Consider the following 16,672-nt stretch of genomic DNA (forward strand, 5'->3'; position numbering starts at 1 on the left):
AACAGCAGCATGGAAGTGTAAGCCGAATAAACCCTTTCCTCCCCAACTTGCTTCTTGGTCATGATGTTTGTGCAGGAATAGAAACCCTGACTAAGACACATGACTTTCAATAATTTCTAGTAATTAACAAGTTATAGGACATTTTAAAAATATATTTCGATTATAATGGGCATCACAAACATAGACACTTATGCAGGGAAATGATAGTATGAAGTGTACAAACTGGGGAAAGAGACAGCAGTGTGCGATGAGATAATTTTAAGGTTGCCAGTTGGGTGAAAATAAAGTCATAAAGTTGGGTATGTTCTTTATGCTCTCTTTCACCTCTCTTACTGTTTCTAGGTGATTTCAAAAAGGAGAAGTACAGATATATACAGAGCACACTGGAGTACCCCAGTCCCAAATGCCATTAGCAGCTGTAGAGCAGGTAGTAAGTGGACAGCACCTGCTGGTTAACCCTGTGAGTGTTTGCATAGAGTGAACACCACACGTTCTTGATAAAAGCACTATGAAAGTATAACTAATTCACAAGATTATTCAGAGATAGAGGCAGTGGATCAATTTGGAATAAAGATTGAGTGCCATGAGATAAAGGAACTAATGATGATTCCAAAATTCCTAGCCTAATTCCTAGTAAAGATGTCGAAAAGAACGTTTGGAAACAAGGAGTGTAGAAGATTGCACATTGAGACCACAGGTGATTTCAGACTCATCCTAGGTGTATTCTGAGTACAAAAGGAAATTCATAGAAAAAACAGCAAGCCAACAAACACACAACTGATATTAGAAACAAAATATATGACGCGAAGATCAACGGATAAGTACTGATTTTGAAATTATGAGCTTCATGTATTAAGAGTAACTTTAGGCTCAAAAGTGTGATGGGATAAAATGTTCAGGTTTGCAGTATTTTAAGTCAGCGAATAAATGTACATCAGAAGCATCTAAATTGTGCATGACAGGACTCAGCTCTGGATAACAACTTAAATATTTAACATGAATTGAAAATGGTCTATCATTACCTCCAAGAAAACATTAATGATACTGTGTTTCTGACACTAAATCAGCCTCTATGGTAATTTCCAAATGATGATTTTCCAACTGGGCTACACAAAACAATGACAAATGTGCTACTTAATGAGCCGCAAAGCAATTAAGACACAAATTCATCAGAGAATTCTCTTCCATTTAATCATCAGAGAAATAATAAACAAATTGCACTCTGATGATTAAATGAACTTGATAAATCAATTACAATTTCATTTCCAGGACAGATTTTTGAAAGCTGCAAAATTCTTGTGTGATGTGGTCACAGGTTCTCAGGTTTTCATAGAATGATAGGGAATTCCTGAGAAAAGTGCTTAGCTAGGTCTTAAATAAAGTCTTTATTTGTGCTTTCCCACTAATTTTATGACTTTGGGAATTTTATGAAATTATTACAGTGTCTTCAGTTTTCTGCTGTGTTTTGCTTGTACCTGACAAAGATCAGATGATGTAGGTCAATAATGTCCTTGATAGTGAGAGTGGAATGGAGAACTAAGAACTCTCCTTCCTTTCCCCAGAACTCCAGTGTGTTTAACCATGTATAAGACTCTGGACCCGAGCATTGGAAGCTCCACACAAAGATCCATTTCTCAGGAAGAAATTTATATGTGCAGAGATAAGAGGAAGCAACTCTGACTCCAATGTTGTCATTTATTTTAAAAAGTGATCTAAGGAAAATTAAATATTTTGAAATTCCATTATACTCTATCCCTTATGGAAGGTTTTCATGAAGAGTCATGTTAATAATATTATTTTAGGAGCAGTCGACTTAGATTAGTTTCTCAGCACTCAGAGGGCTCACAACCTAAAACTCCAGTTACAGGGTATTTAATTGCTATTTTTTGGCCTCTCTTGGTGGGTACCAGGCTCACACACAATCCATGTACACACATGCAGACAAAACACCCATATGCAGAAAATAAAAAGAAGCAGATCTTCAAATTAAACAGTGCTATTTTGAAAAATGTAATTAGAAATCAGGAACACATAAGATCAAAAATGTAAACTCATGAGGCTACTTGAAAACATATGTCAAAGATTCCATCCCACAAGTTCCCACTCCCATAGACAGTATTGGATATTTTCTCATCTCTTGTGAATAATCAGCTATTCTAAGGGCACAAGCTTTACAGTGTATAATAGTTCAGAATGTCTCAACAAAAAAAAAAGAGATAATACAGTATAATGGTTGGTAATTCCAAACAGCTATGCCCCTGCAACCTGATGGCCCAAGGAAATCAGCAGCACAGGCCTATTCCAAGTACAAAGGCCTGCAGACAGAGATGTCAGTGATGGTAACACTGTGCAGAGTCAGAGGCCTGAGAATCAGATGCAACAATGTCCCAGAGGAGAAAAGATGCGCGTTTCAACTCAAGCAGGTTTGAAATCCAATCCTCCCTCTCCCACCATGCCTGGTTCAGGGTCTCAAAAGATTTCCTACGGTGGAATATTTTTTTCTTTAGAAATAATATAACTAACCACATTTCTCCCTTTCCTTTTCCTCCCTTCAAACCAGATAACCCTTTTTGCTCTCTCTCCAACACATGGCTACGTTTTTTATTATTTAGTATTGACTGCATATATAAGATGATTTTTATGTCTATAAAAGGAATAACTTGGTAATGCCTTCCAGAAACAGTCTCTGGGGAAAAAAAATCCAGAAATAGTGTTTTACCAAATATTTGAATAATGATGAGATGTCAAATTATTTATTTAATTCAACTATGTTTTTCAGTTAGATATTAAAGATTTTCTCTTCATCAAACAGTTACCCATTATGTTCTCATATGGTGTCCTTTGGTATTCTCCAGAGGTGAATTTCCGACATAGATGATGCTGTGCTCACCCCTAATGTCAGCTGCTTCTCCTATCCTAGTGTCTTCCTTCAGATTCATAGGTTTTATTGAATATCTAAATGACATCTTTGATATTAATTTTGCTGATATTTTTATTTTAAATTTTATTAATCTCCAAGAAATGAATTTAAATTTTATTTTTCAATAATTTATTTTTAATAATTTGTTTTATTAATAAATTTTATTGATATAAATGTTTAAATTGTAATAATTTTACTAATTTATTAATTATTATATTTTATATGATTTAATTGTTTTATTCTCTAAAATTAGTGCTATAATTATAAAATTCCTTTAGCTTATTTTTTCTTAGTAATAAAGATAGTAAAAGTATGCATTTTCTTCTGTCAGTTGCTTTCATTGTTCCCTACGTGTTGACTTGGAAGTTTTAATTTAAATTTTGTAGTTTGTAGAACTAAGTACAATATGGGTATTAGTTATATTATGATATTGGAAGATTACCTGAATGCTTATTAATGGGAAATACTTACATCATTGTATTAGTTATGTCTAAAGTATTGACTTTCTCTTACAGAATACTTCGAAAATCTCTGCTTTTGAAAAGAAAACATTATTTAATAGCCATATATATGACTACTTGTGAAGTAGTGTGTGTATGTGTGTGTGTGTGTGTGTGTGTGTGTGTGTGTAATTCTTTTATTCTGAGAAATAGTGTACATCCTAATTTAAGAAAAATAATATTCACAACAGATTAATAACAGTATTACCCAGGGTAAACTAGAGCATGTTAAAACACTTTATACCCAGAAAATGGAAAGATTAAGAGTGAATAAATGTATCCTCTTCATTGAATACCAGATGTAGCAGTAATCACTCAAGATGTCTTTGTGCTGCTGTTGGGAAAGGGTTTTCTATGTTTTCTGGGTTTTCTTTCCTCCAGTCTTTCCTTACCAATCACTGGAATGAAACCACCAAATATGTGTTCATCAGTGTCTTATTTAGGGTTTTACAGCTGTGAACAAACACCATGACCAAAGCAAGTCTTATAAAGGACAACATTTAATTGGGACTGGCTTACAAGTTTAGAGGTTCAGTCCATTATCATCAAAGGGGGAACATGGCAGCATCCAGGCAGGCATGGTTCAGGAGGAGCTGAGAGTTCTACATCTTCATCTAAAGGCTGCTAGCAGAATACTGACTTACAGGCAGCTAAGGTGAGGGTCTTAAGCCCACACCCACAGTGACACAGAACAAGGCCACACCTCCTAATTGTGTCACTCCCTTGACCAAACATATACAAACCACCATAATCAGAATCATGATAATTTCAAAATAATTTGTCATTTTAGAAATTAATGATGATTGATTCAAATGCTGGAAAATGGCTGCATTTTTGTGTCACATTTTACTTAGGAAAAAATTTATTCACTAGAATGAAAGAAAGCACATTGATATTCACTTTAATATATTTTAATTGAAATAAAATTACATCAGTTTACTCTCTTCTTTATTTCATCCAAACCTTCTAAGCTACTCCCAACTCGTATTTATAGCCTTCGTTATTATTGTTAAATATGCATATGTACATATAAATGTATGCACATATATACACATAAATATATTTAGCAATACACACAACACATACACACAATCAATAATACATTATCCTCAGGAGATGCCAAATCTCTTATAGATCATGAATGCCTAACCCTGAATGATACATCTGTATCACAGCTCTATATCTCAACATTGCTGAATAGGAGGCAGAAAGATTGTAAGAGCCAGAATACCAGGATGCCTACTATGAAACAGTCTTTCTTAGAAATGGCCCTATAAACAAGACCAGAACAATGGATATGTAATGTGTAAGGGGAAAAATTTGTGGAGTCCTAACCCTACACGTAGCACTGCATGTTAATATTCTTAACAAACATCTGCACTAAATACGTACTTTCAGCAGCTAAAAATGAGTCTCTTCACAAAGATAATACTGTCACCAGTGTAAATTCTCTCTGGATTTCTTCTGTGAAATAATTGCAGCCAAGCTGCTTTGGAGTCTATGGTAACTTCTGAGATTTTAATATATGTAACCACTCTTCTTTTGACTAGATAAGATATTTTTATGATAATTTTATTGAAACACCTTAGCTTTTTTACCTTCTTATTAATAATTTGTACATCTAACACTGGGTCAATTTCCAGGATTTAATAGGCTGAAATACTAGAAATCCTTATTACATCATTCATGGTCCCTGACCTACTTAAATGACACTTTCACTTCACTTGCTAAATAAACATGCAAAGACTCAATCATTACTGAGTCCAATTCAAAGGATGCTCTAAATGTTTTAAGTTTCTCCTTTCCTTCATGAATTGTACTTTTGTTTTTACATTATAGTCACATTATTTATTGAATTAAAGTACCAGCTATATTATTGATCTGTGCCTCCTTTACAATGGAAAGCAAAACACTTGGCACCTCTGTGCAAATATCACTTAGAATGCCTGCAGAAATGGCTCTGCAGTTAAGAGCACTGGCTGCTCTTTCAGAGGACCACAGTTTGAATCCAGCATCCACATGACAGCTTACAACCATCAGTAATTACAGACCCAGGGAATACCATGCCTTTTTCTGAGCTCCATTGTACTGCATGCAAGTGGTGCACAGACACAAATGCAAAGAAACTACACACAAAGAAAATAAAAATAAATCTTTTTTGAATCACTTAAAAATATATATTTTATTCAAATTTTGTAAGTCAAATTTCAAATTACTTCCATTTCATAACATTGATGAAAGTGAATATTCAAATTGATACAATATTAAAACTTTGTAGCTGGAGCTTACCAGGCTGCCAATTTGCCTTACACACACATGCTTTCAATTTACAATGTTGAGATTCTCAGATATATTAATAATTCTCTTTAATACTTCTGTTGGCAAGACATGAATATGAAGTTTATGACAGAAGATTACTGTCATGACTTACTGTCTGATGTTATCCCAGGAAGCTTTCATTTGAAGACAATAACTATTAACATATTTGGAAACACACAAAACCTTGGCAGAAACTTCAGTGTCTCTGAGACATTGTATGGCTGCATCTGAACCATGGCGTGATTCAGTGTTTCAAGTTCACAAAACATCCTTTCCTCAATCCTAAGCAATACAACCATATATGCTGGGGCTAGAGAGAAAACATAGCAGCTAAGAGCACTCGCTACTCTTCCAAAAGACACAGGTTCCAGATCCAGCTCTCACATGGTGACCCACGGCCGTCTGTAACTCCAGTTCCAGGAGCTGCAACACTTTCTTCTGGCCTCTGAGGGTACCAGCCACACAGAGTGCTCATACATATATACAGGCAATACACTCATACATGTAAAATAATCAAGTGAAATAGATATGCAACATTTTTTCACTCCAACTTGGGAAATACTTATTTTGGTTCTAGGATATACCTCTGAGTCTTCTCCATATCCATACTACATGGCTGCTCTTATAACTGGAGCATTTCCTCACATAGCTTTTGGAGACTAACTGGAATTTGGAATTCCAACATCCACTTGTTAATTTTGTACTCTCTGCTTCAAAATATCTCCACATTAAAATAGCCTTGAGGGATTCTCATATATTGATTTATTTGTTATATCTTATTTTTGATACTTTAAACTTTTTCCTTGTTCTATAATTTGTGTATGTATATGTGTGTGCATGAACATGCATATACACTTTTGTGTGTATACAGATATGCATGCTTGTGTATTCATGTGAGTGTAGAGACTAGAGTACAACCTTGGTTCACTTGAAGCTCATCAGTTAGCTTAGATTGATGGCCTAGAAGCTCCAGGGATTCAGTGGTTCCTGCCTGCCTCCCCACTGCTGTTATTAAGAGTACTGTGGATTTTTTACGTGGGTGCTGGGGATCAAACTTAGGTTTTTATGCTTTTGATGTGAGCGGGATTTTTTTTGTTTTGTTTTGTTTTGTTTTTTTTGGGGGGGGGCTGGTCAATTTCCTTAGTCATTTACAAATCAATTTATAAGACACATAATTAAACAAAAGCCATTCCAAAAATTCCAGCAAGACAAGATGTTTCTACTTTGGCACCTCATTAGACTTCTACTGAGCATTATGTTTCATTGAAGTCCTACTGTAGACGAGGTGTCTGAATCTACATTCAAACGAAGTTGTGAACCTTTAAGAGGATCTGTAATGATGTTGCTTTGGGAAACTTTGAGGTCTGAAACAAAGCATCTCATCTCTCTACCCCACCTGTGATTTTAGACAGAAACCCATTTCTAAAACCCATATTCTTTTGATGTCTAGAGAAGGTGGGAAGGAGATACAGTTCTAAATTTGAACTTATGAATTCTTTAGTCCTTATGATGTAATTAAATCCTTCCTTCATCTTTCTCTCACACTGCCATGACACTGTGGTAAAGACATTTTCTTTTAGAGGTCTTTCTAGTTGTCTCCTCAGCTGCTTCAAAATATATTAGCATGAATCATATAACCCAGAACATCATAGGTTATAGTGTTGTTAAATCTTCCCACTTCCAAATGCAAGTATCCACATTTTTCAACTACCAATAAAATATGTGATTTCTTCATGGATTCAGGGTATCCTCAAAACCCTAATATTCTCGTGTTGCTCTCTTAAAAGCTCGCTTTGACTTTTTATATGCTGCCCAGTCCCAGAATTGGTAGAAAATATTCTTGTTTTTTTTTTTTTCATGTTCTCCTCAACTTCTGGGATGTAACCATCTTCCAGTCACATTTAGGCTGATTCACAAGTTACTCCGGCTGAGCAATATAAATCAAACATCATTTCTTTACATTTGTAAATTTAGGAGAATAGAAATTAAGAAAGGGCAGTGTAAGTTAGGTGATTTCCACTCTCTGATTCCTGAAGCCTCAGGCAGTGAAACTAGACATGATTCAGAATCTCAAATGGAAGACTTCCTCACTCACACATCTGGCAGGTTTTGCTGGCAGTAAGCTGTCTGAGTCGTGCCAGCATATGAACTCAGAGAAATATATCTGGGATATAGATGCTTCAGGCTTCTCATGTATCGTGACTAAATTCCAGGAGTGATTGTCCCAAGAGAATAAAAAAAAGATGAACCAACATCAGAGATAAAATAGTCAGAATAGCAGCATCCTAACCAGTATGAAGCAGAGAAATATTAACTATGAGAGAAATGCCACATTGAAAGAAATATAGAAATGGTAGGAGATGTTTCTGTGGCTATTCTTGGATAATAAAATCATTACCAATGGTATTCTCAACTAAATGACACATAATTCCAAAGTTTAACATGGTAAAAATGTCCCAGTAGAACAAGTGGGAACCTATAAATTATAAAATATGAGAAGTGTTTTCTAAAGATTGTGAGTGTTTGGCAGTTGGGAAGCTGAGGCAAGATGATGTTAAATTCAAGGTCAAACTAAACTACAGGCAAGTTCCAGGTAAGTATAGACTATGTATAGTAAGGCCTTGTTCTCAAAAATAAATGTTTTCTAGGGGTATAGAAAAGTGATGGAAGATAACATACCATTGTGTGTGTGGCACAGTCACTGCTTCTCAACTGGTTTTAAACCATACTATCCACATTATTTTATATCTATATCTGTTATTGGGATGCATATAAGATCCATCTGTGTTCTGAATATAACTCAAATTTGCTCATCTTAACACTTTATACAAGTTCCTTTTATGACTATATTAAAATTTATTTACTCATTTTTCTGTTGTGGGATTTTTTTATTTGGTCACTATGAATAATTCTGCTTTAACTATTCTTGAACATGCATCACTGGTGCTCATGTGCATGGATTTTCTGGGACACTCTCCAACAGCAGAATAGACAAACCACAAAGTCCATAAATTTTCAGTTTTATTGGATAATGTCAACACACTTCTACTTGTAATTGATTCAATTTGATAATAATGTAACCAATGAAAATAAGGTCTATTTTGCTTGGGACTCAAGTATTATGCTTTCTATTCTGCTGGCCTCTTTGCTATACTGGTTTGGTCTCTATTTGCCCCAAGTTACAAGTGTAACTGTATATTTTTAAATGTTGATTGGTTGTGTAAATTTTTATGTACAGATAGTTCAACCTTCTGCTAAATATTCCATTGTGCTTCTTTTTCTGTGCTTCTCATCTTGTCTTACATAATAACATGTTCTAGGTACAAGCCTTTTCACAATTATATGTTACAAATATCTGCTTGTATCTCTTTTATTTCATTAATGTGTCAGTAATTTGCTTTGAGGTTAATTTGTTCTTCATTTACTTAAGAAAAATTCACGACTTACAATTATATTTTAGAGCTAGTTGTGGTGGTGTAAGCCTTTTATGCCAGCACTTAAGAGGTGGAAATGGGATGTTTGAGGATGAGTTCAAGACCAATCTCAGTTACATAGGGAATGTGAATCCAGGCAAAGGCTATATGGTCACAAAACCAATAACAAACAATACAATGTAATGTGTTCCAATGTGCTCTGCTGATACTCTGCTGTATTCATATCTACAAACTATCTGAGATTGATATATTTTTCCATATACTGGTAGCTAATCAATTTTATGTGGCTCTCTATAAATACCAATTGTCCAAGGCATATATTTAAAATACATGTTTTCCTTATTGCTCTACATTCACTGAGATCCAAATCACATTTTCTGTAACTAACATCTGATACACTCATTAGTTGTTTCTTTTACATTTGCCTATTTGTTTTAGTATCCCTGTTTTTAAGTCAGATCCAAAAATATTTCCTGTGGCATCTTCATCAGAAGTAAATTGGCAATAACCATATTTAGCTTTGTGTCCAGGCTTTCTGTCTTGTTCCTGCAAAGACATCTATTTTCACAGTAATAGATGCCAATTGGATTAAAATTGTTTATTTTGTACTTTGAAGTTAGATAGTTTGGCACCTCCAGTTTTGTTCTTGTTGCCCAAAAATGCTTAGACTCCTTGTGATGCTTCATGTTATCATGTAAACATAAAATAATTGTTCTACCTCTGTGAAAAAGTAACATTAAAATTGTAATTGTTTTCCAGCCTTTCATTCTGAGGTAGTGTCTATCTTTTTCTCTGAGATGAGTTTCCTGTAAGCAGCAAAATGTTGGGTCTTTTTTGTGTATCCAGTTTGTTAGTCTATGTCTTTTTATNGGGGAGTTGAGTCCATTGATAGTAAGAGATATTAAGGAAAAGTAATTGTTCCTTCCTGTTATTTTTGTTGTTAAAGTTGGCTTTCTGTTCTTGTTTATGAAAACATTTCATGGACGAATTCAAAGAATCACAGATAAGATTGTCTCTTTTTCCTTTTTGTGTTTCCAAAGCAAACATGAAGATTTGAAAATGATTCTAAGATTGGAATGGAGGCAATAAAAGATGAAATTATAGAGACCTTGGCAATTTACATTTCATGTACTATGTACTGACCAATACAAAATTATGCACGCTTTTAAAAAAAATCCTAGTATTAATAATTCAACTCTCAATGTCAGGCTGCATCAAGAATCATTTATGAATTCTGCTTAATCTTCACATGTAACCTGGAAAGCACATATTTACTTCTTTATTTTTCTCAATAATTTATTTTTCCTTTACTTTATATCCCTATCCTGATCACATCCCCCTCTCCCTCCTCTTCTCTCAGTTCCACCCTTAAAACGTCCTTTCTGTTGGACCCTCCAGAAGGAGAGGATGTGCCTAGCCCTGCTGGGACTACATACTTTAGGGAGGGGTGGTACCTAAGGTGGGGTTTCCCCTTTTTGGAGGGGAAGAGGAGGGAGTAATAGGGTAAAGTTTTTTCTTATTTATTTATTTATTTATTTATTTATTTATTTATTTACTTATTTTTACACTCCAGATTTTACTGCCTTCCTGGTCCACTGTGGAGGATGTCCCCATCAGCCATCTCCCACCCCATCAGACCTCTAAACTCCCTGAGGCCTCCCGTCTCTTGAGGGTTAGGTGCATCTTCTCTGACTGAACCCAGACCCGGAAGTCTTCTGCTGTATGACTGTTGGGGGCCTCATGTCAGTTGGTGCATGCTGCCTGGTTGGTGGTTCAGTGTCTGAGAGATCTCCAGGGTCCAGCTTAATTGAGACTGCTGGTCCTCCTACAGGGCTGCCCTACTTCTCAGCTTCTTCCAACATTTCTGTAATTCAACCACAGGGGTCAGGAGGTTCTGTCCATTGGTTAGGTGCAAATATCTGCATCTGACTAAGCTGCTTGTTGGGTCTTTCAGAGGACAGTCATGATAGGTCCCTTTTTGTGAGCACTCCATAGTCTCCATAATAGTATCAGGTCTTGGGGCCTCCCCTTGAGCTGGATCCCACTTTGAGTCTGTCGCTGGACCTTCGCTTCCTCAGATTCCTCTCCTTCTGATGCCCCTACAGTCCATGTAGGAGTAGGGGTCCCAATGACAGGTGACAGAGTCAGAGACAGTTACAACCATTAGGGGACCCACATGAAGACCAAACTGCACATGTACAAATATATGTGGGGTTTAGGTCCAGCCCCTACATGCTTTTAGGTTGGTGGCTAAATGTCTGAGAGCCCCATGGGCCCAGGTAATTTAACTCTGTAGGTCTTGTAGTGTCTTTGACCCTTCGAGCTCTCTCAATTCTATCCCCCACTCTTCCACAAGACTCCCTGAGTGCCTCCTGATGTTTGACCATGGGTCTCTGCATCTGCTTCCTTCTGCTGCTGGATGAAGCCTCTCAGTAGATAGCTGTGCTAGATTTCTGCAAGGATATCAGAGTATCATTTATAGTGTCACAGGTTGGTTCTCTCACATGGGATGGATCTCAAGTTTGGGTACTCAGTAGTTGGCTGTACCCACAGTCTCTGTTCCATTATTCGTTCTTATCTAGTAAGCAGGAAGTTTCAGGTTGAAGGTTTTGTGGGTGGGTTGATGTCTCCTCCTACCACTGGAAGTCTTTCCTGGCTACAGAAGGTGGCCACTTAAGTCTTTGTATATCCTGCTTGTAGGAATCCTAGCTAGGGCCATGACCATAGACTCCCAGGAGCCTCCTCCATCCCAGGCTTCCAGCCAGTCCCAGAGATGCATCCAGCTTCCCACACCAACTTCTATTCTTACTCCCAGCCCTCTCAGGCCTCCATTCTCCTCATACCTGATTGTCATCCCCATTCTCCTCCTCATCCCCTCTGCCACATAGTTCCCTCTCTCTATTCAACTCCAGTAACTATTTCATTTCCCCTTCTAGGTGAGAATTACACATCTTCTCTTGGGCCCTCTTTGTTACCCAGTTTCTTTGGGTTTATGGATTGGATAATGTTTATCTTGCATTTTATAGCTATTGTCCACTGACAAGTGAGAACATACCATACATGCCTTTCTAGGTCTGAGTTACCTCACTCAGGATGATATTTACTTGAAATTTTTATGATGTTCCACTTGTTCCACGTCTGTGTCCATCCCATAATCAGCCTCCAAACGCTGACACCATTGCATACACTAGCAAGATTTTGCTGAAAGGACCCAGATATAGCTGTCTCTTGTGAGACTATGCCGGGGCCTAGCAAACACAGAAGTGGATGCTCACAGTCAGCTATTGGATGGATCACAGGACCCCCAATGGAGGAGCTAGAGAAAGTACCCAAGGAGCTAAAGGGATCTGCAACCCTATAGGCGGAACAACAATATGAACTAACCAGTACCCCCCCTCCCAGAGCTTGTGTCTCTAGCTATTGGTTTTCTGATCAGGAATTGTCTCCTGTGTCAATGAGTTTAAGGAAATTTTGACTTTCTCTTCGATTAGATTTAGTGTGTCTGATTATATGTTGAGGTCATTGATTCATTTGGATTTGAGTTTTGTGCAGAGTGGTGACTATGAATTTATTTACATTCTTCTACATGCAGAAATCCAGTTAGATCAGTACCATTTGTTAAAAGATGCTTTCCTTTTTCCATTGTCTGGTTTTGCTTTCTTTTTTAAATATCATGTGATCAAAAGTATATGGTCTTATCTCTGGGTCTTCAATTCTATTCCACTTGACAGCCTGTCTGTTTTTATGTCAATACCATGAGGTTTTTATTACTATTGCTCTGTAGCACAGCTTGATATCAGGGATAGTGATACCTTCAGAAGTTCTTTTGTTGTACAGGATTGTTGTTTGAGCTATCCTGAGGGTGTTTTTCCCATGTGAAATTGAGAATTTAGCTTAAAGGTCTGTGAAGAATTTTGTTGGAATTTTGTTAGGAATTACATTGAACCTGTTGACTGCTTTTGGCAAGATGATAATTTCTACTATGTTAATCCTACTGATCCATGATCATGGGACATTTTTCCATCTTTTGATATGTGCCTCAATTTCCTTCTTTAGAGACTTGAAGTTCTTCACATACAGGTCTTTCACTTGCTTCAACAGAGTTACATCAAGAAATTTTGTATCTTTTGTGAATATTGTAAAGGTGTTGCTACTCTAATTTCCTGGTCGGCCTGTTATTCATTCTAAAAGAGGGCTATTAAACTGGGTGGCAGTGGCATATGCCTTTAATCCCAGCATTTGAGAGGGAGAGGCAGGCGGATTTCTGAGTTCAAGGTCAGCCTGGTCTTCAGAGTGAGTTCCAGGACATCCAGGGCTACACAGAGAAACCCTGTCTCAAAAAAAAAGGGGGGGGGGAGCGCTACTGCTTTTTTTGGGGGAGGGGGGGNGATTTAATCCAGCCACTTTGCTGAAGGTGTTTATTAGCTGTAGGAGTTCTCAGGTAGAATTTTTAGGTAACTCATATATACTAACTATCATATCATCTCTGAATAGCAGTACTTTGACTTTTTCCTTTCCAATTTATATCCACTTGATCTCCTTTAGCTGTCTGATTGTTCCAGCTAGAAATTCAAGTACTATATTGAATAGATAAGGAAAAAGATGTCAGTCTTATCTTGTCCCTGATTTTAGTTCAATTGCTTTAAGTTTCTTTCCATTTAATTTGATGTTGGCTTTTAACTTGTTATATATTGATTTTATTATGTTTAGGTATGCACATTGCATCTCTGATCTCTCCAAGATTTTTAACATGAAGGAGTACTGGATTTTGTCAAAATCATTTTCAGCATCTAATGAAATGATCATGTGACTTTTTTTTCAGTTTGTTTATATGGTTGATTATATTGATGTTTATTCATAAACTAAATCATCCCTACATCCCTGGAATGAAGCCTACTTGATCAGGGTGGATGATATTTTTGATATGTTCATAGATTTGTTTTGAGAGTATTTTATTGAGTATTTTTGCATCATAAAAGACATTGATCTGAAATTCTCTTTCTTTGTTAAATCTTTGTTTGGTTTAGGTATCAGGGTGATCGTGGAATGAGTTTGGAAATGTGCCTTCTTTTTCTAATTTCTGGAATATTTGGAGGTATATTGGTATTAGCTTTTCTATGAATGCATAGTAGAACTCTCTCCAAAAATCATCTGGCCCTGGGGTTTTCTTGGTTGAGTGACTTTTAATGACTGCATCTATTTCCATTGGGGTTATCAGGCTATTTAGATAATTTGCCTGATCTTAATTTAACTCTGGTAAGTGATAGCTATCTAGAAAATCATCCAGATCATTTACATTTGGAATTTTGTGGAGTACAGGCTTTTGAAGTAAGACCTAATGATTCTTTGAATTTCCTCAATGTTTGTTGTTATGTCTCATTTTCACTTCTGATTTTGTTTATTTGGATACTGTCTCTCTGCCTTTTAGTTAGTTTGGCTACCAGATTTTCTGTCTTGTTGATTTTCTCAAGAACCATCTCTTGGTTTTTTATGATTTTTATATTGGTCTCTTTGTTTCTAATTGATGATTTCAACCCTGAGTGTCATTATTTGTTGCTTTCTACTCCACTTGGGTATATTTGCTGCTGCTGTTGTTGTTGCTGCTGCTGCTACTGCTTCTTCTTCTTCTTCTTCTTCTTGTTCTTCCTCTTCTTCCTCTTCTTCCTCTTCCTCTTCCTCGTCTTCTTCTTCCTCCTCCTCCTCTTCTTCCTCTTCCTCTTCTTCCTCTTCCTCATCTTCTTCTTCCTCCTCCTCCTCTTCTTCCTCTTCCTCTTCTTCCTCTTCTTCCTCTTCCTTCTCCTCCTCCTCTTCCTCCTCCTCCTCTTCCTCCTTCTCCTTCTCCTCCTTCTTCTCCTCCTCCTTCTTCTCCTCTTTCCCCACCCCAAGCTTTCAGGCATACTTTTGCTATTATGAGAATTCTCTATTTTATTAAGGCACATATTACTATGAAATTTCCTCTTAGCATTACTTTAATTGTGTCCCATATCTTTGGATATGCGGTGCCCTTATTTCATTGAATTCTAAAAAGTCTTTAACTTCTTTCTTTATGTCTTTTCTGACCCCGTGATTATTGAGTAGAGAGTTCAGTTTCTCTGAGATTGCATGCTTTCTGTTGTTTCTGTTGTTCTTGAAATCCAGCTATAATCTATGGCCATCTCATAAGATACAAGAGTTATTTCCATTTTGATGCAGATGTTGAGACTTGCTTGATAACCAACTTAGGACTTCTTTGAGGTGCTGAGAAGTGTGTGATTCTTTTGTGTTTGAGTGAAAGGTTCTGTAGAAATCTGTTTGGTCCATTTTAATCATAACCTCTGTTCCTGACATTATCTCTCTGTTTAATATTTGTCTGGATAACCAGCCTATTGGTGAGGGTGGGGTATTGAAATCCCTCACTATTAATGTGTAGGATTCAATGTGTTATTTAAGTAATGGCTTTAGTAATGTTCTTCTACAAATTTGGGTGCTCTTAGGTTTGAGCCATGTATGTTCAGAATTGTGATGTCATCTTGGCATATTTTTCCTTTGATGTGTATAAAGTCTGCTTACACATCTCTTTTGATGAATTATTGTTGATTGTCTGTTTTGTTAGATATTATAATAGCTACTCCAGTTTGCTTCGTGTTCCATTTGCTTGGTAAATTTTTTTCCAGTCCCTTACTCTGAGGTAATGTCTGTCCTTGTTAATGAGGTCTGTTTCTCGTATGCAACAGTATGATGGATTCTGTTAGCCTATGTCATTTTATTGGGAAATTGACTCCATTGATGATGAGAAATATTAATTTCCAATGATTGTTAATTCTTGTTATTTTTATGTTGGTGATAGTGTGTGTCTGTGTGTGTGTGTTTCCATTATTTTGTTTTTACTGGTGTGGAATTATTTATTTCATGTGTATTTTTGTGTATGGTTAACCTTATTGGGTTGAAGTTTTTCTTTAAGTATTTACTGTATGGCTGACTGTTTTAATTTGTTTTTGTCTTAGAATGTCTTGTTTGCTCACCTGTGATTATTGAAAAATTTGCTGGATATAATAGTCTATGTTTCGTATATGTGGTTTCTTAGAGACTATAAGACATCTGTCCAGGCTCTTTTAGCTTTTAGAGTCTCTGTTGAGAAGTTGGGTATAATTCTGATAGGTCTATCTTTATATGTTACTTGGCCTTTCCCCTTACAGCTTTTAATATTCTTTCTTTGTTCTGTAGATTTAGTGTTTTGGTTATTATGTGGCAGGAAGAATTTCTTTTCTGATCCAATCTAATTTGTGTTATGTAACCTTCTTGTATGTTTATAGGTATTTCTTTTGGTTGGAGAAATTTTCTTCTCTGATTTTGTTGAAAATATTTTCTCTTCTTTGGAGCTGGGATGGTTTACCTTCTTCTATTCCTAATACCCTTAGGTTAGGTCTTTTAATAGTACCCCAGATTTTTTGGGTCTTTTATGTCAGTAATTTTTAGATTTAACCATTTTCTTTGACTAATGTATCAATATCTTCACTCGT

The sequence above is a fragment of the Mus caroli genome, chromosome 7, assembly GCF_900094665.2.
Source record: "Mus caroli chromosome 7, CAROLI_EIJ_v1.1, whole genome shotgun sequence".
NCBI classification, from domain to species: Eukaryota; Metazoa; Chordata; class Mammalia; order Rodentia; family Muridae; genus Mus; species Mus caroli.